The sequence below is a fragment of the Amblyraja radiata genome, chromosome 15, assembly GCF_010909765.2.
Source record: "Amblyraja radiata isolate CabotCenter1 chromosome 15, sAmbRad1.1.pri, whole genome shotgun sequence".
Classification (NCBI taxonomy): domain Eukaryota; kingdom Metazoa; phylum Chordata; class Chondrichthyes; order Rajiformes; family Rajidae; genus Amblyraja; species Amblyraja radiata.
The window spans coordinates 45,967,238-45,988,137 of record NC_045970.1 but is presented as its reverse complement, the minus strand read 5'-3'; the positions used below and the strand labels follow the sequence as shown (position 1 = coordinate 45,988,137).

Sequence of the window (20,900 nt, the reverse complement as noted above, 5' to 3'; positions counted from 1 at the left end):
GCAACTCTATAGCTGTGCCACTGTGCCGACTACTGCTTAGTGAATACATGACATGGACTTTGATAGTGAAACACTTCCTCATTAATGCACTGGAATAGAAAATAGATCAGTACAGCACAGGAACAGTTCCTATGGCCCAATAATGTCAGTGTGGGTATGATGGCTAGATAAACTAATCCAATCTGCCTGCATATGATCTATATCCCTCAATTTTCTGCATTTTCATGTGCCGATGTAAAAGCCTTTTCAACACCATTATTGCATCTGCCCCGACCACCAACTTAGGCAGCACATTCCAAGCACCCACCACCCTCTGTGTAACAAACATGCCCTGCACATTTACTTTAAACTTTGCCCCTCTCACCTTATTCCTACACCGTCTCATCTTTGACATTTCCGCTCTGTGAAAAAGGTTCTGACTCTCTACCCTATCTACGCCTCTCACAACTTAATAAACCTCCATCACATCTCCCATCAACCTCTGGCTCTCTCTCGAGAGAAAATCCAAGTCTGTCCAACCTCTCCTTGTATCCCCAAATACAAATACATTCTGGTAAGCCTCTTCTGCATGCTCTCCAAAAAACTCTTAGAAAGACGAAAGAAGACTTTACATGTTTTTCATCAACAAGACCAAAACCTCAGAGCGAATGATGGTTTAAGCCAAAGAAGTCTGTGCGACAGAAAGCTGTCCATGTTGATCTGGGTGCATGTTCATTGAATGTTTTGGTGTTGAGTCCAACATTAAGAACTGCTGAGGAATCAGCCTTGAGGTGAACGAGGAGCCCTTTCCACTGGAAAGTAAATGGTGGGAAAATGCAAGAGAAGTATTTTTTTCTCATTATTATCTAATTCATGCTATTGACTAAGACAGAACTTGGGAGAGAGTGAAGGTAAAATATTAGCAACTGAAGAAAATATAGTGCAATTGCATAATGGAAATTAGGTAAATCTCTTATTAGGTTGGATTAAAGTAAGAGAACATGAGACTTGAGATATTTTAGACTTGAGATACAGAATGGAAACAGGCCTTTCGGCCCACCAAGTCCGCGCCAACAAGCGATCACCCTGTATACTAGCACTATCCTACACACGAGGGACAATTTACAATTTTGCCCAAGCCAACTAACCTACAAACATGTCCCTGAGTGTCTGAGGAAACTGGAGCACCCGGAGAAAACCCACGCGGACACAGGGAGAAAGTACTCGGTCACAGGGACAATGTAGAAACTCTGTACAGACAGCACCCGTAGTCAGGATCAAATCCGAGTCTCTGGCACGTCAGGTTGCAACTCTACCACTGCACCACTGTGCCACCCTAGTAGCTAATTCAACTCCTTTGTCCATTTTCGATTATTATTCTCAGGAGGACTTCAAAGGGAGAATAGCAGGCATCAGTGGATCAGGATAGAATTGCATGCAACAAAATCAGTAATGGTCAAAGTGGTTGCAGGTACAGTAAATGCCTCTATTGAACTACATAACAGATCCAACAATAGGCTAGGAACTAACACCCTATGATAAGTTCTGCCTCTGAGTCAACGTAATTATTAAATGCTATCATTCCAAATTGGTTGCTGACAGAGGAATATAAAATCAATCTGCAGAGATCAATTCTAACTTGCAGTCTGCGAGAGGTTCTCAGAATTGGAGGCGGCATCGTGGCACAGTGGTGGAGTTGCTGCCTTACAGCGTCAGAGACCCGGGTTCGATCTTGACCACGGGTGCTGTCTGTACGGGGTTCGTACGTTCTCCCCGTGACCTGCGTGGGTTTTCATCCGGCAGCTCCGGTTTCCTCCCACACACCGAAAGACGTACAGGTTTGTCGACTAATTGGTTTGGTAAAACTGTCAATTGTCCCTCGTGTGTGTAGGACTAGTGTTCGTGTGCGGGGATCGGTGGTCGGCGCGGACTCGGTGGGCCGTTTCCGTGCTGTATCTCTAAACTAAACTGGTCCTAGGGAGATAGACGCAAAAAGCTGGAGTAACTCAGCGGGACAGGCGGCGTCTCTGGAGAGAAGCAATGGGTGACGTTTCGGCTCGAGACCCTACACCCGTTCTCTAGTAATGGAGGATCATTCTATCTGCTCTGCTGCGAAAGGCACAGAGAGCTCTCTCCTCAGCCATGGGTGGAAGGCTGCTCTTTTCCACTGTTCAATTTTAAATTGTAAATCACAAGGAATAAACCTGATGATACCCAACCAAAATAATTGTCATCTTCAGTCTTTTTGTATAAATTTTAGACAGGCGATATGACGTGATATCTCCATGGGGTCCAATTCTGAAGCATTTATTCACCGTTCACGATGCCAACACCAGCCACCGCACATCTCAACTTCAAGTCAACTTCACCCGATGTTAACCCCTACTGTTTCTTCCCAGCTGTTATCAGTTTCAGGCAACTGAACCATCTCATCGCCAACTTGAGAGCAGTCCTGAGCTACCATCTCCCTCGTTGGAGACCCTTAACCCTGAGCTTTAATCAGACTTCACTGGACTATATCTTGTACTCAACGCTATTCCCTTTATCCTGTATCTGTACACTGTGGACGGCTTGATTGTAATCATGTATAGTCTTTCTGCTGACTGGGTAGCAGGCAACAAAAGCTTTTCACTGACCAACATTTCTGGCAATTCCCAGCTTTCTGCAAAGTAATGGAGTGAGCAAAGGAACAAACTAAATGGAAAGCCTTCCTCCATCTGATGACCGACCATATGCCAGTCATATCTTTAGTCAGAGGGTGGTGAATCTGTGGAATTCTTTGTCCACATAAGACTGTGGTGGCCATGTCAGTGGATATCTTTAATAATAATAATAATAATAATAATAAATTTAATTTTTATAGCGCTTTTCTAAGACTCAAAGTCGCTTTACAATAGTAACAGACAATAGCAAACGGAGAAGCGGCAAACAAACAGCGCCAGCATCCTCTCCGTGCAGCACATAAAGAAAGAAAACAGACATAACAATAATAAAGACATTTAAACATAAAAACATCCCCCCACAATGGTTCCCATTATGAGGGAAGGCACAAAGTCTAGTCCCCATCCCCAGTTCACCCATAGTCGGGTCCACAACTTGAGGCCTCCACAGTTACCTCCACGGAGGCCCGATGTTCCAGGCCGTTCTCGCCGGGTGATGGTGCTCCGGCGTCGGGAGAATCCTCACAGCGGCTTGGGAACCCTGGAACGGCCGCTTCCGTACTGGAGACCGCGGCTTCCGAAGCCAACAAGGCCGCGCCGGATGGAGCTCCACAACTGGTGATCTCGTCGAGAGATCCCAGGCTCCCGATGTAAAGTCAGCACCGCCGCCCGCAGCTGACCGCTCCTCAGACCCGCAGCTCCGCGATGTTTTTTATCGCCGGTCCCAGCATACCGGAGTTCCAGCGCGGCGACCCGGGCAAGGCATCGCCCGCTCCATGATAGCGCTCCAGCGCTGTGCCGCCGCCGAAGCCGTGGTACTGGGCGGTCCCCGACAGGAAACGCCGCTCCAGGCCCGCTGGTAGGCCGCGAGGACGGGTCGAAACTGCAGCCCGGAGAAAAGCTGCCTCTCCGACCAGGTAGGGACCCTGAAGGACAGCCAAATGGCCTAATTCTGCCCCTATCCCTTATGACCTTACGACCTTATGATATCGACAATGCCCAATGCCAGTGCACGTTGACCTAATATGCCCTTCCCGTGGATAAGAATTTCTCAGCCCAGACCAATTTTCATTGCCATGTTTTTCAAAATAATCATTTCAGTTTTCCTGAATTATGATTAATGTTCCAGAGAGAGTAGATTTTACTGTAATCTCCCACCTGACATACTTTAGCGATTTAGAGACTCTAGGGATACAGCATAGAAACAGGCCCTTCCTGCTGATCAGCGATCATTCCATACACTAGCACTATCCGACACTCTAGGGGCAATTTACAATTTTGCCAAAGCCAATTAACCTACAAACCTGTTTAAGAAGGAACCGCAGGTGCTGGAAAATCAAAGGTAGACAAAAATGCTGGAGAAACTCAGCGGGTGAGGCAGCATCTATGGAGCAAAGGAAATAGGCAATGTTTCGGGCCAAATCCCTTCTTCAGACCTACAGTGGATATTTTTAAGGCAGCGATGGATACTTGATTGGTCTGGTGTCAGAGGTTATGGGGAGAATGGGGTTAGGAGGGAGATATCTACCTACAAACCTGTACGTCTTTGGAGAGTGGGAGAAAACCGGAGCACCCGGAGAAAACCCACAGTCACAGGGACAACGTATAAAACTCCGTACAGACAGCACCCATAGCCAGGATCAAACCCAGTTCTCTTTGGTTGTGAGGCAGCAACTCCACTGATGTGCCACCACGCTGCCAATTGACGCCCACAACAATAGAGTCAGTACAGTACATGTTCATTCTAAATTAAAGCCTTATAGTTAATTAGAAAATGGAGAGTTTCATTACTCTTGGCTGGATTTAAATTGCAGAGGGCCAAGTGGAGGCAAGTGCCTGTGGAGGCAAAAAGTTTCAGGTCAAGACCCTGGCTCGGGATACTACACGAAACATTTTTGACTCTTTTGATTTCTGTCATAATCTCTTTCCCTTCACAATTAGAGTAACAGAGTGTGGAAACAGGCCTTTCGGCCCATCTTGTGCACACCAGCCAACATGTCCCAGCTAAACAAGTCCCACCTGCCAGCATTTGGTCCATATCCCTCCAAACCTGTCCTATCCATGTAACTGTCTGACTAAATGTTGGGATAGTCCTGGCCTCAATTACCTTCTCTGGCAGCTTGTTCCATACATCCCCCACCCTTTGCGTGAAAAAGTTACCCCACAGATTCTCTGGATACTTTCAAGAGAGAGCTAGATAGTGGAGTCAGGGGATATGGGGAGAATGCAGGAATGGGGTACTAATTGGGGATGATCAGCCATGATCACATTGAATGGCGGTGCTGGCTCAAAGGGCCAAATGGCCTGCTCCTGCACCTATTGTCAATTGTCTATTGTAATTCTGTGGGACAGGCAGTATCTCTGGGGGAAAGGAATAGGTGACGTTTCGGGTCAAGACCCTTCTTTGGACTCCGTTCATAAGTTACCGTTAAACATGAGCTAAAAAATACGGAGCAAACAAATGCAAATAGATTAATGATTTTTTTTTTACTCACTGTTAATGGACCTTTATAATTCACAACAGTCAATGTTACTTGTGTTCCAATCACTTTTGCCATCAAGTGCTTTTCTTTCCAGCGACGAATTTGCCCTGGGGAGCCGAGGAAACCAAACATCGTAACTGAAATCCATCTGTCTCTCTGTTTTATCAATAAATTCTGGTCCCACGTGGACTCCTGGTTATGTGTTAAAGGGAACCACTCATCCAAATTTTTTGAGAATTAATTTTATATTGCACTGTATTCTTTAGATTGAAATGTACAGCCAAATTTTCCACCGATATCATGAGAAGGATTAAGGGAGCATCTCATTGAAACTTACCGAATAATGAAAAACTTGGATAGAATGGACGTGGAGAGGATGTTTCCACTAGTGGGAGAGTCTAGGACCAGAGGTCATAGCCCCAGCATTAAAGAACGTTCCTTAAGGAAGGAGATGAGGAGGAATTTTTTTAGTCAGAGGGTGGTGAACCTGTGGAATTCTTTGCCACAGAACGCTGTGGAGGCCAAGTCAGGGATATTTTTAAGGCAAAGATAGGTAGATTCTTAATTAGTACGGGTGTCAGGGGTTATGGGGGGAAGGCATGAGAATGGGGTTAGGAGGGAGAGATAGATCAGCCATGATTGAATGGCGGAGTAGACTTGATGGGCCGTATGGCCTAAATCTGCTCCTATCTCTTATGAATTTATAATCTGAGATTGTGGGCAAATTCAGATCCATTATTCTTTGTCTCTGACAAAGACACACAAATGGCTGGAGTACCTCAGGTAACCTCTGTGAACGGATTGGACAAGCAACGTAACGTGTCGGCCATCAGTCCGCCTGTCCATTCCATCCACAGATGCTGCCTGACCAAATGAATTTCTGCAGCATCTTGAGTTTGGCTCAAGACCATTAGTAGCTCGATTGGATGAGTTACTGAGCCACTCAATGCTGAAGGCATGAGCTCCAAAGAAACAGATCGAAAATACATCAACAAACAGTATTTGGCTAATGGGCCTGTCCCACTTAGGCGACTCCTTTAGGTGACTGCCAGAGATTAGTTTTAATGAAATTCACCTACGGCACCTGGTGACAACCTACGACTGCACCTAAGGCAACCTACGACAACCTACGGCAACACCTACGTCGACCTACGACAACCTACAACAGCAAAAATTGCCGCCACTGTCGGCGAAAAATGTTCAACATGTTGAAAATTTTGCGGCAGTCGCCTGTAGTCGCCCAAAAAATCGCCTGAGTGGGACAGGCCCATAACTAGTGCAGGTAGGAAAAAGTGACTGTCCATTTCCCTCTTGACTGACCCACTGAGTTCCTCCAGCTTTTTGTTCTTGCTCCAGATTCTAGCAAGTGAACATTCATGTTTTTAGTTTTCGTTTTTGCAGACGCTGGAACAATCGCTGGAACAATCCCTGCTGCCCATCGAGTCCATGGCTTTAATAAGAATGTGCATGTCATGGTCTATCAAACCATCACTCAGTCTCCAAATCCTTCTTCTGCAGTGTAGAAGCTGGGAACTGCAGACGCTGGTTTGCACAAAAATGCACAAAGTGATGTAGCAACCTCCCTTCCATTGATTCAATTTACACCTCACGCTGCCTCGGCAAGGCCACCAGCATAATCAAGGACTAGTCGCACCCCGGCCACTCCCTCTTCTCCCCTCCCCCATTGGGCAAAAGAAGTGTGAAAACGCACACCTCAGATTCAGGGACAGTTTCTTCCCAGGCGTTATCAGGCAACTGAACCATCCTACCAACAACTGGAGAGCAGTCCTGAACTACTATCTAACTTATTGGAGATCCTCGGACTATCTTTGATCTGACTTTACTGGATTTATCTGGCACTAAACCTTATTTGCGTTATTCCCTTTATCATTTATCTGCACACTGTGGATGGCTCGATTCTAATCACGTATTGTCTTTCCGCTGACTGGCAACAAAAGCTTTTCACTGTACCCTCGGTACATGTGACAATAAACTAATGACCAAGTGTAGACGACTAACTCTGCAGGTCAGGCATCATCTCTGGAGAACATGGATCGTTGATGTCTCGGGTCGGGGACCCTTCTTCTACGTCAGAGGCATTGAATGCGAATATAAAAACAGTAACCACAACATCAACTTAAGTGCCGGTCCTGAAGTGAGCAGATAAGTATAGCTAGGAAGCCCATTAGCTGATTTTACAAAGAGAACATGACAATTTATATCCCTTTTGACCATTTACATGATGTGTGTGGAAGTGAAGCCTTGCTACATAGTGTGCTGCATGACAAAAAATATTGATTTGAATTGTCCCCTCGTTCTGATGAGCATTGCTATTTTTGTGGACAAAGTGGTGCCATTCACACCTTTAATATACATCTGTGACACATGGCCTTTACAAGTTCACAAGTTATAGCAGTAAAATTAGGCCATTCAGCCCATCAAGTCTACTCAGCCATTCAATCGTGGCTGATTTCAGCCTCCTGATCCCATTTTCCTGCCTTCTCCCCATAACCCTTGACACCCGTTCCAATCAAGAATTTGTCTATCTCTGCCTTAATAATATCCACTGACTTGGTCTCCACAGCCAGGGTTGCCAACTGTCCCGTATTAGCTGGGACATCCCGTATATTGGGCTAAATTGGTTTGTCCCATACAGGACCGCCCTTGTCCCGTATTTGACTGCTACTACTCGGGTCGAAGGGACTGTCGGGTCGGAGCGCCACGTCCGGCCCCGCCTCACCCGTCCCGATGTTGTGCAGCCCATGGAGTGCAGCAGCAGCACCTCGCCAGTGTCCCCGTAGGGAATTGAAGAATACAGTTGAACAGAGGGATCTGGGAATAACCGTGCATAGTTCCTTGAAGGTGGAATCTCATATAGATAGGGTGGTAAAGAAAGCTTTTGGTGTGCTAGCCTTTATAAATCAGAGCATTGAGTATAGAAGCTGGGATGTAATGTTAAAATTGTACAAGGCATTGGTGAGACCAAATCTGGAGTATGGTGTACAATTTTGGTCGCCCAATTATAGGAAGGATGTCAACAAAATAGAGAGAGTACAGAGGAGATTTACTAGAATGTTGCCTGGGTTTCAACAACTAAGTTACAGAGATAGGTTGAATAAGTTAGGTCTTTATTCTCTGAAGCGCAGAAGGTTAAGGGGGGACTTGATAGAGGTCTTTAAAATGATGAGAGGGATAGACAGAGTTGATGTGATCAAGCTTTTCCCTTTGAGAATAGGGAAGATTCAAACAAGAGGACATGACTTCAGAATTAAGGGACAGAAGTTTAGGGGTAACATGAGGGGGAACTTCTTTACTCAGAGAGTGGTAGCGGTGTGGAATGAGCTTCCAGTGGAAATGGTGGCGGCAGGTTCGTTGGTATCATTTAAGAATAAATTGGATAGGCATATGGATGAGAAGGGAATGGAGGGTTATGGTATGAGTGCAGGCAGGTGGGACTAAGGGAAAAAAATTGTTCGGCACGGACTTGTAGGGCCGAGATGGCCTGTTTCCGTGCTGTAATTGTTATATGGTTATATGGTTATATGGTGGCAGCCCGGCCAGCTGTCCGACCTTCAGACCTTCGCTTACCGCCGACACCACCACCCCTCCTTCTCATGGCTGATCATCGGTTCATGAGTTGGATGGGGCGCCGGACTTTGCGCGCGGCATCGCCCGGGCCAAAATTCCTCAGCCAGGTGCAGTCCAGCACCCGGGCCAACTCATCATTCGTCCAGCCATGGCCGAGTTGGTCAACGAATTGCCGTCGGGAATTTGTCCTTTATTTTTGACCTATTGTCCTTTATTTGGGAGTGAGAAAGTTGGCAACCCTATCCACAGCACTCTGTGGCAATGCGTTTCTCAGATTAACTACCTTCTGACTAAAGAAATTCCTCCTCACCACCTTTCTAAAAGAGCGCCCTTTAATTCCGAGGCTATGACCTCTGGTCCTAGACTCCCACCAGTGGAAACATCCAATCCACATTCACTCCATCTATGCATGCCATTATTCTGTAAGTTTCAACAATGTCCCCCCTCAACCTTCTAAACTCCAGCGAGTACAGGTCCTTTCAAAGCAGTGAATATGCTGTCGTATTAACATTTTAAACATTGAAACATAGAAAATATGTGCTGGAGTAGGCCATTCGGCGCTTCGTGCCAGCACCGCCTTTATTTATGATCTTGGCTGATCATCCAAAATCAGTACCCCATTCCTGCTTTCTCCCCCATATCCCTTGATTCTGTTAGCCCTTAGAGCTATATCTAAATCTCTCTTGAATATATCCAGTGAATTGGCCTCCACTGTCTTCTGTGGCAGAGAATTCCACAGATTCACAACTCTCTGGGTGAAAAAGTTTTACCTCATCTCAGTCTGAAACGGCTTACCCCTTATTCTTACACTGTGACCCCTGGTTCTGGACTCCCCCAACATGGGAAACATTTTTCCTGCATCTAGCCTGACCAATCCCTTAAGAATTTTATATGTTTCTATAAGATACCCTCTCATCCTTCTAAATTCCAGTGACTATAAGCCAAGTTTAACTTTGAAGAAGTGGGTATGCTGTATTGTCACAAAAGTAAGCACTGCTGAAGAGAATATTTGAATACTAAACGTGATATCATCAGATCATGATTCTTGTCAAGGAGCTATCTGATTTGCTTAATTGCTCTGAAAATATTCACACAAGCTTAGAACTCACTAAGTACTATTTTCTGTTAAAACTGCTGACAGACATACTGCAATTGATGCATTTTTAAAACCGTTCAATAGTGTCAATTTTTAATGATTTTGTTTTTACGCGTGTTGAGTATGTGACCTGTTTTTTTTAATAAGAGTCAATGACTAAGGTGTATAAAATCCCGTCTCTTGCCCAGAGTAGATGAATCGAGGGCCAGCGAACATAGGTTTAAGGTGAAGGGGAAAAGATTTCATAGGAATCTGAGGAGTAACTTTTTTCACACAAATGGTGGTGGGTGTATAGATCAAGCTGCCAAAGGAGGTAGTTGAGGCTGGGACTATCCCAACATTTAAGAAACGGTTAGACAGGTACATGGATAGAACAGGTTTGGGAGGATATGGACCAAATGCAGGCAGGTGAGACCAGTGTAGATGGGACATGTTGGCCGATGTGGGCAAGTTGGGCCAAAGGGCCTGTTTCCACACTGTATCATTCTAGGACTATGACTAAAAAAGGTATACTCTTTCAAAGCAATGAATATGCCATCAAGTATTAACATAAAACATAAAACATAGAACAGTCCAGCACAAGAACAGGCCCTTCGGCCCACAATGTCTGTGCTGAAAATTATGCCAAGGCAATCTCTTATTGTGTAGAATCCATATTCCTCCGTTCCCTACATATGCAAATACCGAATGTCACTATTAATCACACTTATTTCCTAAAATTGAATCTCATTCAGTTACTGCAAATAGTTACTGCCAGGATCCTGGAAATACACAACTATGCTGTACTTTATTTTTATATGGATAAAATATCTTCATTGTGCTCCCACTCACCCTCCAATGATGGGACTCGATCATAGAAACATAGAAACATAGAAAATAGGTGCAGGAGTAGGCCATTCGGCCCTTTACTCATTTTTTATGTCTTTTGATTTATTGTTGTATTTCATATGTGATTTATGCACCTTATGTGAGCTGTTATGTTATGTTCTGTTATGTTGTCTGTTTATGATGTCTTGTTTATTCTTCTGTACAGCACTTTGGTCAACATTGGTTGTCTTAAAGTGCTTAACAAATAAAGTTGGATTGGATTGGATTGGATTCGAGCCTGCACCGCCATTCAATATGATCATGGCTGATCATCCAACTCAGTATCCTGTACCTGCCTTCTCTCCATACCCCCTGACCCCTTTAGCCACAAGGGCCACATCTAACCCCCTCTTAAATATAGCCAATGAACTGGCCTCAACTACCTTCTGCGGCAGAGAGTTCCAGAGATTCACCACTCTCTGCGTGAAAAATGTTTTCCTCATCTCGGTCCTAAAACTGAGGTCCTTTATCCTTAAACTGTGACCCCTTGTTCTGGAATCATAACTATGATTCTTCTGCTAAGTGCGTTATGTTAAGAGGCTCCCTTCAAACGATTTTGCTGAGGGTAGCACAGTGGTGCAGTGGGTAGAGTTGCTGCCTTACAGCGCCAGAGACTCAGTTTGATCCTGACCACAGGTGCTGTTGGTATGGAGTTTGCACGTTCTCCCTGTGGCCCGGTGGATTTTCCCCGGGTGCTCCGGTTTCCTCCCACGCTCCAATGACGTGCAGGTTCGTAGATTAATTGGCTTCTGTAAAGTCCCCCTAGAGTGTAGGTTAAGAGCTAGTGTACAGAGTATATCGTTGGTCGTCCTGGACTCGGTGGGCCGAAGGGCCTGTTTCCACGCTGAATCTCTGAACAGAACTAAAAGCAGGGACTTCAAATTGAGAAGGACAGAAAAAAATACTTTGGTGCTCTTCACTGCATTATATCACCATCTTCAATCTAACTCTGGATAGCATGGAACATTAGCATCACAGAGTCATGGAGTAATACAGTGTGGAAACAGCCCCGCGGCCCAACTTGCCCACACCGACCACCAAGTCCCAGCTACACTAGTCCCACTTGCCTGCGTTTGTTCCATATCCCTCCAAACCTATCCTATCCATGTACCTGTCTAACTGTTTCTTAAATGTTGGGATAGTCCCAGCCTCAACTACCTCCTCTGGCAGCTTGTTCCATACACCCACCACCCTTTATGTGGAAAAAGTTACCCCTCAGATTCCTATTAAATCTTTTCCCCTTCACCTTAAACCCAGAGAACAAGTACATTTTTCATAAAAGCATTCACTGCGATATTACAAAGATCACAGGGTTGTAATGAGTCTGCTGCATTTGGACATTTCTTATGAGAATAACTTTTATTTCAGTTTCTAAATTTATATTCACAGTTTTGCTAGGGATGACACTTAACCTGCCACTCTTTCAGACAATAGAGCTAATGAATCTGGGACTGCATGGTATTGTACCTTCCTTTGCCATCCACTCCGCATTTAAACGCATAGTTCCCCTCTTACATGCAAAGTGCCTTATAAGAGAGTCCTGCGTTCAAAAATAACTTGAAACATGCTGCTTTCTAATTCTAAAACCCCCACTGTGAAATACCAATGTAGGAATCTTTAATATAATATAAAGGAACTGCAGATGCTGGTTTATACCAAAGATAGACACAAAATGCTTGAGTAACTCAGCGGGTCAGGCAGCCTCGCTGGAGAAAATGGATAGATGATGTTTCGGGTCGGGACCCTTCAACCTTTGTGTGAAAAAGTTATCCCTTGTGTTCTTATCTTCTCCCCCTCACCATATTTCTATGTCCTCTGGTTCTCAATTCTCCTAATCTGGCCAAAGGACTCTGCGTGTCTACCGAATCTATTCCTCTCATGATTTTGCACACCTTTATAAGATTGCCTCTCATCCTCCTGCGCTCCTAGGAGTAGAGTATTAGCCTGCACAACCTCCCCCTGCACAATGATAGCTCAGGTCTTAAGCCCCTGTCCCACTTACTTGTCCTTGGCGTGCTAATTACGCAACCTCGTGGTCGCGTTGAGGTGCGACGGTCCCACGAAGGTCGCGCGCGACTTCATTCGCCCGCACAGCCGTCTGGAGCGCGTGACGTCATTCTTCAGTCTGAAAGAAGGGTCTTGACCCGAAACGTCACCCATTGCTTCTCTCCAGAGATGCTGCCGGTCCCGCTGAGTTACTCCAGCATTTTGTGTCTATCTTCAATTTTCTTGGCCCCGCTCTGGGAGTAGAAGTGGGGCGGTTCTGGACCGCAACGGCCGTGAGCCCCAGGCCGAGCTCGGCGATCGTTGGCCTGCTTCTGCTGCTGTTGAAGTTGAGACGTTGCGTCGCGCCAGGGTCTTGGGCCTGTCCCACTTTGGCCGTCGGTTACGCGACAGGCTGGTGGCGTGCGAAGATATCGATCGCTACAAAAATTTCGGAGCCCCGCGCGATGCCGCGCACAACGACATACCCCTCCGCGCTTCTCAGTGGGACCGGCCCCGCGCGGCCACACGATGCCCGTGCGCCTCAACGCGACCACGAGATCGCGTAATTTGCATGCCAAGGACACGTAAGTGGGACAGGCCCTTAAGAGTCCTGGCAACATCCTTACAAATCTTCTCTGTACCTTTTCCAGCTTGACAATATCGCTCCTATAACATGGTGCTCAGAACTGAACACAATACTCTAATTGCGGCCTCACCAACGTCTTATACAGCTGCAACATTACCTCTCAGTGCCTATATGCAACACTGACTGATGAAGGTCAATGTGCCAAAAGCCTTTTTGACCACCCTATCTACCTCTGATGCCACTTTCAACAGACTATGTAGCTGCACTCCTAGATCCCTCTGCTCTACCACACTCCCCAGCACGCTACCATTCAATGTGTAGGTCCAGCCCAAAACTCGTGTTTTATTTATTGTTATCCGAATCCCATCTATTGGGGGGAAGTCATGCACTGAAGATCGTCATTTCTTTCCAAGCTCTGCCGCCAACCAGCAATTACATCAAGGGAAGGGAAAAACACTTCAAGGATCTTTTCCAAGTTTCTTTGAGAGAAATATAACATCCTCCCGGAGAAAGCCATGGCCTCCCAGCCTACGAACCACCCTGTACCCGTTGCTCTACAACACTGGCCATGTTAGTCACGGGAAAACCAACCAAAGGAGAGTTAAAGCAAGTCAGCCTCAATCCGAGGAACTGCTGATGAATAAGTGCTTTATTCTTCAAATTATTAAATGGTGGCACATTAACAGTTCCCTTCCACCAGCTGGGCATTTCAGCCATGATCACATTGAATGGCGGTGCTGGCTTGAAGGACCGAATGGCCTCCTCCTGCACCTAGTGCCTATTGTCACTTTCACACAGCAGGATCTGATAGACAGTTGCAGGGATCGTTCCTGCTGCATCTTTCAATCAATCAATCAATTTGTTCAAAGGTAGGAGAATTGTGTTAGGAGGGAGAGATAGATCAGCCATGATTGAATGGTGGGGTAGACTTGATGGGCCGAATGACCTAATCCTACTCCTATCACGTGATCATATACGATCTTATGAATTAATCAATCAATCAATCAATTGCAAGTTTATGACTGAGAAATAAATATTAGGAAGGACATCAGTAGAATTCTTCCTTTTACAACCTGCACCTTGCATTTTTTTTACATCCATCAAGTGGGCAGGTATAGTAGTTTCATGCTTCATCTGACAGATGGCACATCTAACAAAACGGTGCCTCATCAGTACTTGTGTTTTACCGTACCGCATAGAGTCATAGAATCACAGGACGGAGTCAGACCCTACGACCCAACTTGTCCATGCCGATCAAGATGTCCCATCTAAGCCAGTCTCATTTGCCCACATTTCCTCCATTATCTCCCGAAATCCCTCCTATGCATGTACGTGTCCGGGTCTTTTAAATATTGGTATAGTATCTGTCTCAACTACCTCCTCTGGCAGCTTATTGCATACACCCAACACCCTCAGTGTGAACCAGCACGCACTGTGTGAAAACTACACCACCTGCGCCAGCCTTATTGGGAACCTAATGTGTCGGAAGGAACCGCAGAAGAAGAAGGGTCTCGACCCAAAACGTCACTCAATCCTTCTCTCCTGAGATGCTGCCTGTCCCGCTGAGTTACACCAGCTTTTTGTGTCTAAAAAAACCTTACAAAATTCTTAAGGGGTTGGACAGGCTAGATGCAGGAAGATTGTTCCCGATGTTGGGGAAAGTCCAGGACAAAGGGTCACAGTTTAAGGATAAGGGGGAAATCTTTTAGGACCGAGATGAGAAAAACATTTTTCACACAGAGAGTGATGAATCTCTGGAATTCTCTGCCACAGAAGGTAGTTGAGGCCAGTTCATTGGTTACATTTAAGAGGGAGTTAGATGTGGCCCTTGTGGCTAAAGGTATCAGGGGGTATGGAGAGAAGGCTGAGGATACTGAGTTGGATGATCAGCCATGATCATATTGAATGGCGGTGCAGGCTCGAAGGGCCGAATGGCCTACTCCTGCACCTATTTTCTATGTTTCTATGTTTCTATGTTTCTAATCCCTCCAATGCATGGACGTGTCCGGGTCTTTTAAATATTGGTATAGTATCTGTCTCAACTACCTCCTCTGGCAGCTCATTGCATATACCCAACACCCTCAGTGTGAACCAGCACGCACTGTGTGAAAGCTACACTATCTGTGAGTACCTGTGCCAGCCTTATTGAGAACCTAATGTGTCGGAAAGAATTGCAGAAGAAGAAGGGTCTCAACCCAAAACGTCACTCAATCCTTCTCTCCTGAGATGCTGCCTGTCCCGCTGAGTTACAACAGCTTTTTGTGTCTATCTTCTTATTTGGAACCTAGATGGTCTTTGAAACTTCGAACAGAAAGTGATTTTTTTTTAAATCCTTTGCAAAGGTTTTTTTCAGACAATAAGATATTGACTTTGAATTTGTTGTAAAGGCCTCGAGAATTTCAAGAGAGGCATGTTGGCAAGAGTACTCAGAAAAGTCAGTGGATCTGTTTACGGCAGAGGTAGACAAATTCTTGATTAGAACGGGTGTCAAGGGTTATGGGGAGAAGGCACGAAAATGGGATTTGGAAGCAGCGATCAGCCAACGCTTGAATGGCGGAGTAGACACGATGGGCCGAATGGCCTAATTCTACTCCTACAGTATGACTTGTGAAATTGTGAAAAACAACTGACAATGTATCTTGACCAGCACACCCAAAGCACGTTCTAGGCTTTTATGGTTAATGATACCAGGTCGTATTTCAAGTAACTTCATGGGATCGCTTAGATTTTGACCACAAGTATTGTTTTCCTGAGGGCATCCAGATATCAAACTCTGCAACTGTAAAGTTTCACACATCCTCGATAGAGAATCCTATCTTTTGCCTGCAGCAGTTCTGATTTATAAATCCCCCAGGCTCCTGAAATGGCTGCCATGCCTCCCCCATGCTGGCTAGATATCCGCCATCACCTTGTTTCACAAAATCTTTAAATGTTTTTTTCTATGAGAGGTATAGATGGAAATTGCAACTGAATATACAAGATAGCCACATTGTGCATGACAGCCAAAGATGTATGTGTTACTTCCGTAGGTTATACCCTGCATGCTTTGGTAATAAACCAAAAGAAGATAATACAGATCTTAGGTTCAATACGTGACTGCGACTCCACTAATTTATTTCTTGTCATTGCTAGATGAGAGCTTGTGATTTATTGGTGAAGATGAAAACCATTGTCCCTAGAGCAAAACAGTGCAATTTATCTACAACATCTTTACATCCTCAAACAGTCCATAATCTTTGCTTTGCAAGAGAATGTCTATTACTGGATTTAGATTCCAATCGCAGCTTCTAAGCTTTGCATCTTTTTTTTGTGGTCCTTCATGCATTTTGGCTAAAAACACTTGCTTTCTGCCTGTAGTTTGGTGCTTGTGAATTCCAGCGTCTGTTTACATGAGATAGACACAAAATGCTGGAGTAACTCAGCGGGACAGGCAGCATCTCTGGTGAGAAGGAATAATAATTTGCGGGCGCCTTTCAAAGTCTCAAGGACACCTTACAGAAATTAACAAAGAGAAAAAACATATAGTCGGAGTAAAATAAATAATAAGGACATCACCAATACACAAATTAAAGACAGAAATCGCTCCAAAGACAAAAAAATCAAAAACACAATGTGAAGAGAGAGCAGCGGCAGCTAAAGCGCGCCAGCGTCCACTCTCCCTTCCGACATGTTTCTTACTCAGGGTCTGAGTTACTCCAGCATGTTGTGTCTATCTTCGGTTTCAACCAGCATCTGCAGTTCTTTCTTACTCAATATGTTTACATGATCTTCATCTTACTTGATCTGCATTTTGCACGATCTTCATTTTGCACATTGTTTTGTTTACCTGCATGTACACTGCAGGTTATTGACTGGTTGCATCACGGCCTGCCTAGTTTGGCAACTCGAACGCACAGGAATTAAGGAGTTTACAAAAGGTGGCAGGCACAGTCCATCCCAGTACTGATCTCCCCACCATCGAAGGGATCTATAGGAGGCACTGCCTCATAAAGCCAGCCAGTGTCATCAAGGACCCAAAACACACTGGCTACGCTATCATTTTACACTTGCCATCGGGAAGAAGGTAGAGGTGTCTGAAAACTAACGTCCGGCTACTGGAGCAGCTTCTTCCCTACACAGGCTATTAAGCACTACTATTTCCGAATAAGCTCCAAAGGGTGACACGGTGGCGCAGCGGTAGAGTTGCTGCCTTACAGCGCTTGCAGCGCGGGAGACCCAGTTTCAATCCCGACTACGGGTGCTGTCTGTACGGTGTTTGTCCGTTCTCCCCTTGATCGCGTGGGTTTTCTCCAAGATCTTTGGTTTCCTCCCGCACTCCAAAGACGTACAATATGGTAGGTTAATTGGATTTGTATCAGCGTGTAAAACAAAAATGGCCCTTGTGTGTGCAGGATAGCGTTAATGTACGGGGATTGCTGGTCGGTGCGGACTCGGTGAGCCGAAGGGCCTGTGTCTCTAAAACTAAGACTAGAACTACATAGACTTGGGGGCATTGGTTTTTGTCTTTGTTCTGAAAGTTTGGACTGAAAATTAAATTCTGAAAAAACATGACCTGCAGGTTAAAGCATAGCTTTCCCCAACAACATTCATGCTCTTCAACACAACAAACACCAACTGAACTATCAACTATGACCTGTCTTGGTTGCACTCAGCACTTTGGGCTTTTATTTCATTATCTCCAAGATCTTAAGTTCTTAAGCTTTTTTGGTTTATTATTGTATTTATGAGTACAGTGTTTAAGACCTTTTATGCTGCTGCAAGAAAGAATTTCATTGTGTAGGAAGGAACTGCAGATGCTGATTTGAACTGAAGATAGACACAAAAAGCTGGAGTAACTCAGCGGGACAGACAGCATCTCTGGATAGAAGGAATGGGTGACGTTTCTGGTCTGAAGAAGAGCCTCGAGCCAAAATGTAATCCATCCCTTCTCTCCAGATATGGTGCCTGTCCCGCTGAGTTACTCCAGCTTTTTGTGTCGATCTTTGGGGAAGGAATGGATAGGACTAAGGGAGTATCTAGGATAGGGTGAGACCAAGGTTTCCCAGAAGGCCCCGAAATGAATGGAGACGATTTCTCAACAGATTAGGATGGCACAATGGCACAGTTGCTGCCTCAGAGTGCCAGAGACCCGGGTTCGATCCTGACCTCGGGTGCTGCCTGTGTAGGCTTTACACATTCTTCCTGCGGCCGCGTGGGTTTTCTTCAGATGCTCCGGTTCCCTCCCACATACCAAACACCTGTAGGTTTGTAGGTTAATTGGCCTCTGTACATTGCCCATGAGTGTGTAGGGTGTGGACGCAAAAGTTAGAATAACATAGAACTAGCGTGAATAGGTGATCAACAGTCGGCGTGGACTCAGTGGGCCAAATGTGCTATTTCATGCTGTATCTCCAAACTAAACTAAAAAAAAAATTAACAAAGGCAGTTAGAGACAAAATAAAACAAACAAGAGGACGTGTTAAAGCTATTTAGGCGGCACAGTGGTGCAGCAGTAGAGTTGCTGCCTTACAGCGCCAGTGTCCCGGGTTCGATCCTGACTGCAGGTGCTCTCTGTATGGAGCTTGTATGTTCTCCCCGTGACCTGCATGGATTTTCTCCAAGATCTTTGGTTTCCTCTTACACTCTAAAGACGTACGAGTTTGTAAGCTAATTGGCTTGGTATAAATGTGAAATTGTTCCTAGTGCGTGTGTGTGTGAGGGGTAGTGTTAGTGTGTCGGCGGGGACACACGTTGGCTGAAGGGCCTGTTTCCACTCTGTATCTCTTAACTAAACCAATCACTCGTTCAATGGTGTGTTAATCCATCGAGTGCTAGTCGAACCATGCAGTGATATTGGGCTCGAGCAGTGAACTGCTGACCACAGCTTCAGAAATGAAGGCAGCTTCAAAGGTGAGGAATGAAATTTCACCAGAAACTCGAGCCTATTTATCAATTAAAGCACCAGACAATAAAAGTAATGTTCTTGCTTTGGGCCCTGATGCAAGGCCGCTTTGCGCTGAGTTTGCCAGAGCCTTCATCATTTTTCACTCAAGTTAAAAGATTTAAAGATTTTGGCCCGGATATTGCTGGTAAATGCTGAGTGTTCTGAATGGAAGCAAGTCTGAGTAGTCAAACGCAGAAGTCCTGATCTTACTGCTATTCTCGCTATTGAGGGAGTGCAGCGTAGGTTCACCAGGTTAATTCCCAGGATGGCGGGACTGACATATGATGAAAGAATGGATCAACTGGGTTTATATTCACTGGAATTTAGAAGAATGAGAGGCTATCTTAGAGAAACATATAACATTCTTAAGGGATTGTACTAGATGCAGGAAAAATGTTCCTGATGTTGGGGGAGTCCAGAACCAGGGGTCACAGTTTAAGAATAAGGCCATTTAGAACTGAGATGAGGAAAAACCTTTTCACCCAGTGTTGTGAATCTGTGGAATTCTCTGCCACAGAAAGCAGTGGAGGCCAAAGCACTGGATGTTTTCAAGAGAGAGTTAGATATACATGTAGATCTTAGGGCTAATGTAATCGAGGGATATGGAGAGAAAGCAGGAACGGGGTACTGATTTTGAATAATCAGCCATGATCATATTGAATGGCGGTGTTGGCTCGAAGGGCGGAATGGCCTACTCTTGCACCTATTTTCTATGATTCTATGTTTCTACTGATGGGCTCGGAATGATGGGTCCGCCGGTTCGCTCCACTGACGTACTCTGAAAGAATCTGGGGACTGAACTCTGACCTGCTTGAACTCCCTCACACCAGCCAACAAGCTACCAGACTCCTGGCCATGGCAAATCTGTTTGATTTCATGGGGGCAATTGTGTGAAGTGTAGAGATGGTGGAAAACTTCAAATTCCTCGGCTTAGGAAGTTTGGCACGAAACAAAAAGTTTTTAATTGTTCCTCAGTACACGTGACAATAAACTAAACTGAACTGGAATATAAAAGCCATGTTCCTGTATTTCTAATGCTTCCTACAAATTAGAAGAACTTTAAGGTAGAGTCATGCAGCATGGAAACAGCCTCTTCAGCCCAAATCGTCCATGCCGAACTAGATGTCCCATCCAAGCTAGTCCCATTTGTGTAGGAAGGAACTGCAGATGCTGGTTTACACCGACGATAGATACAATATACTGGATTAACTCAGCCGGATGGGCAACATCTCTGGAGAACGTCGCCTATCCATTGTCTTCAGGGATGCTACCTGACCCGCTCCAGTTACTCCAGCATTTTGTGTCTAACTGTGGTGTTTGGTTCTTCAAATGCCTTGGATAATATCGATACAAATCAGGATTGTATGAGGACTGATAATACAATCTTCCTCCTCTTATCAGATGTGCAGTAGCATCTCATCTAAACACTACGAGCAGCTGAAACCTAGTAAAATGCGTATCCTTGCATCGCAGAGGTGTGAGCCATATTGGTATTGACATAATGGTTTTTGTGGAGCACATTCTCAGGGCTTTGAAAATACTGTTTCCATTTTAGAGGTGCAAGACAATTGTCTAGAGTCAAGAGTCAAATGACCTGAAAATGGAACAATTAAAAATTCTGAACGGTCTGAAGAAGGGTTTTGACCCAAAGCAACGTTTTGTGACTATGTGCTGGTATAAACCAGCATCTGCAGTACCCTCCTACACATTCCATCCCCAGCTTCTCTACAAC

At 45.1% G+C, this 20,900-nt stretch overlaps 1 long non-coding RNA gene across 1 annotated transcript; it reads right to left on the bottom strand.

Annotated features, from left to right (window-relative positions):
* Positions 1–7,134: 7,134 nt before the first annotated feature.
* LOC116981626 lies at positions 7,135–19,453 on the bottom strand. Its single transcript, XR_004414264.1, has 3 exons — positions 19,444–19,453; positions 8,693–8,700; positions 7,135–7,204 (listed from the first exon to the last, which is right to left on the bottom strand). It is a non-coding gene; the product is annotated as an uncharacterized LOC116981626 (long non-coding RNA).
* Between the last annotated feature and the right edge of the window lie 1,447 nt (positions 19,454–20,900).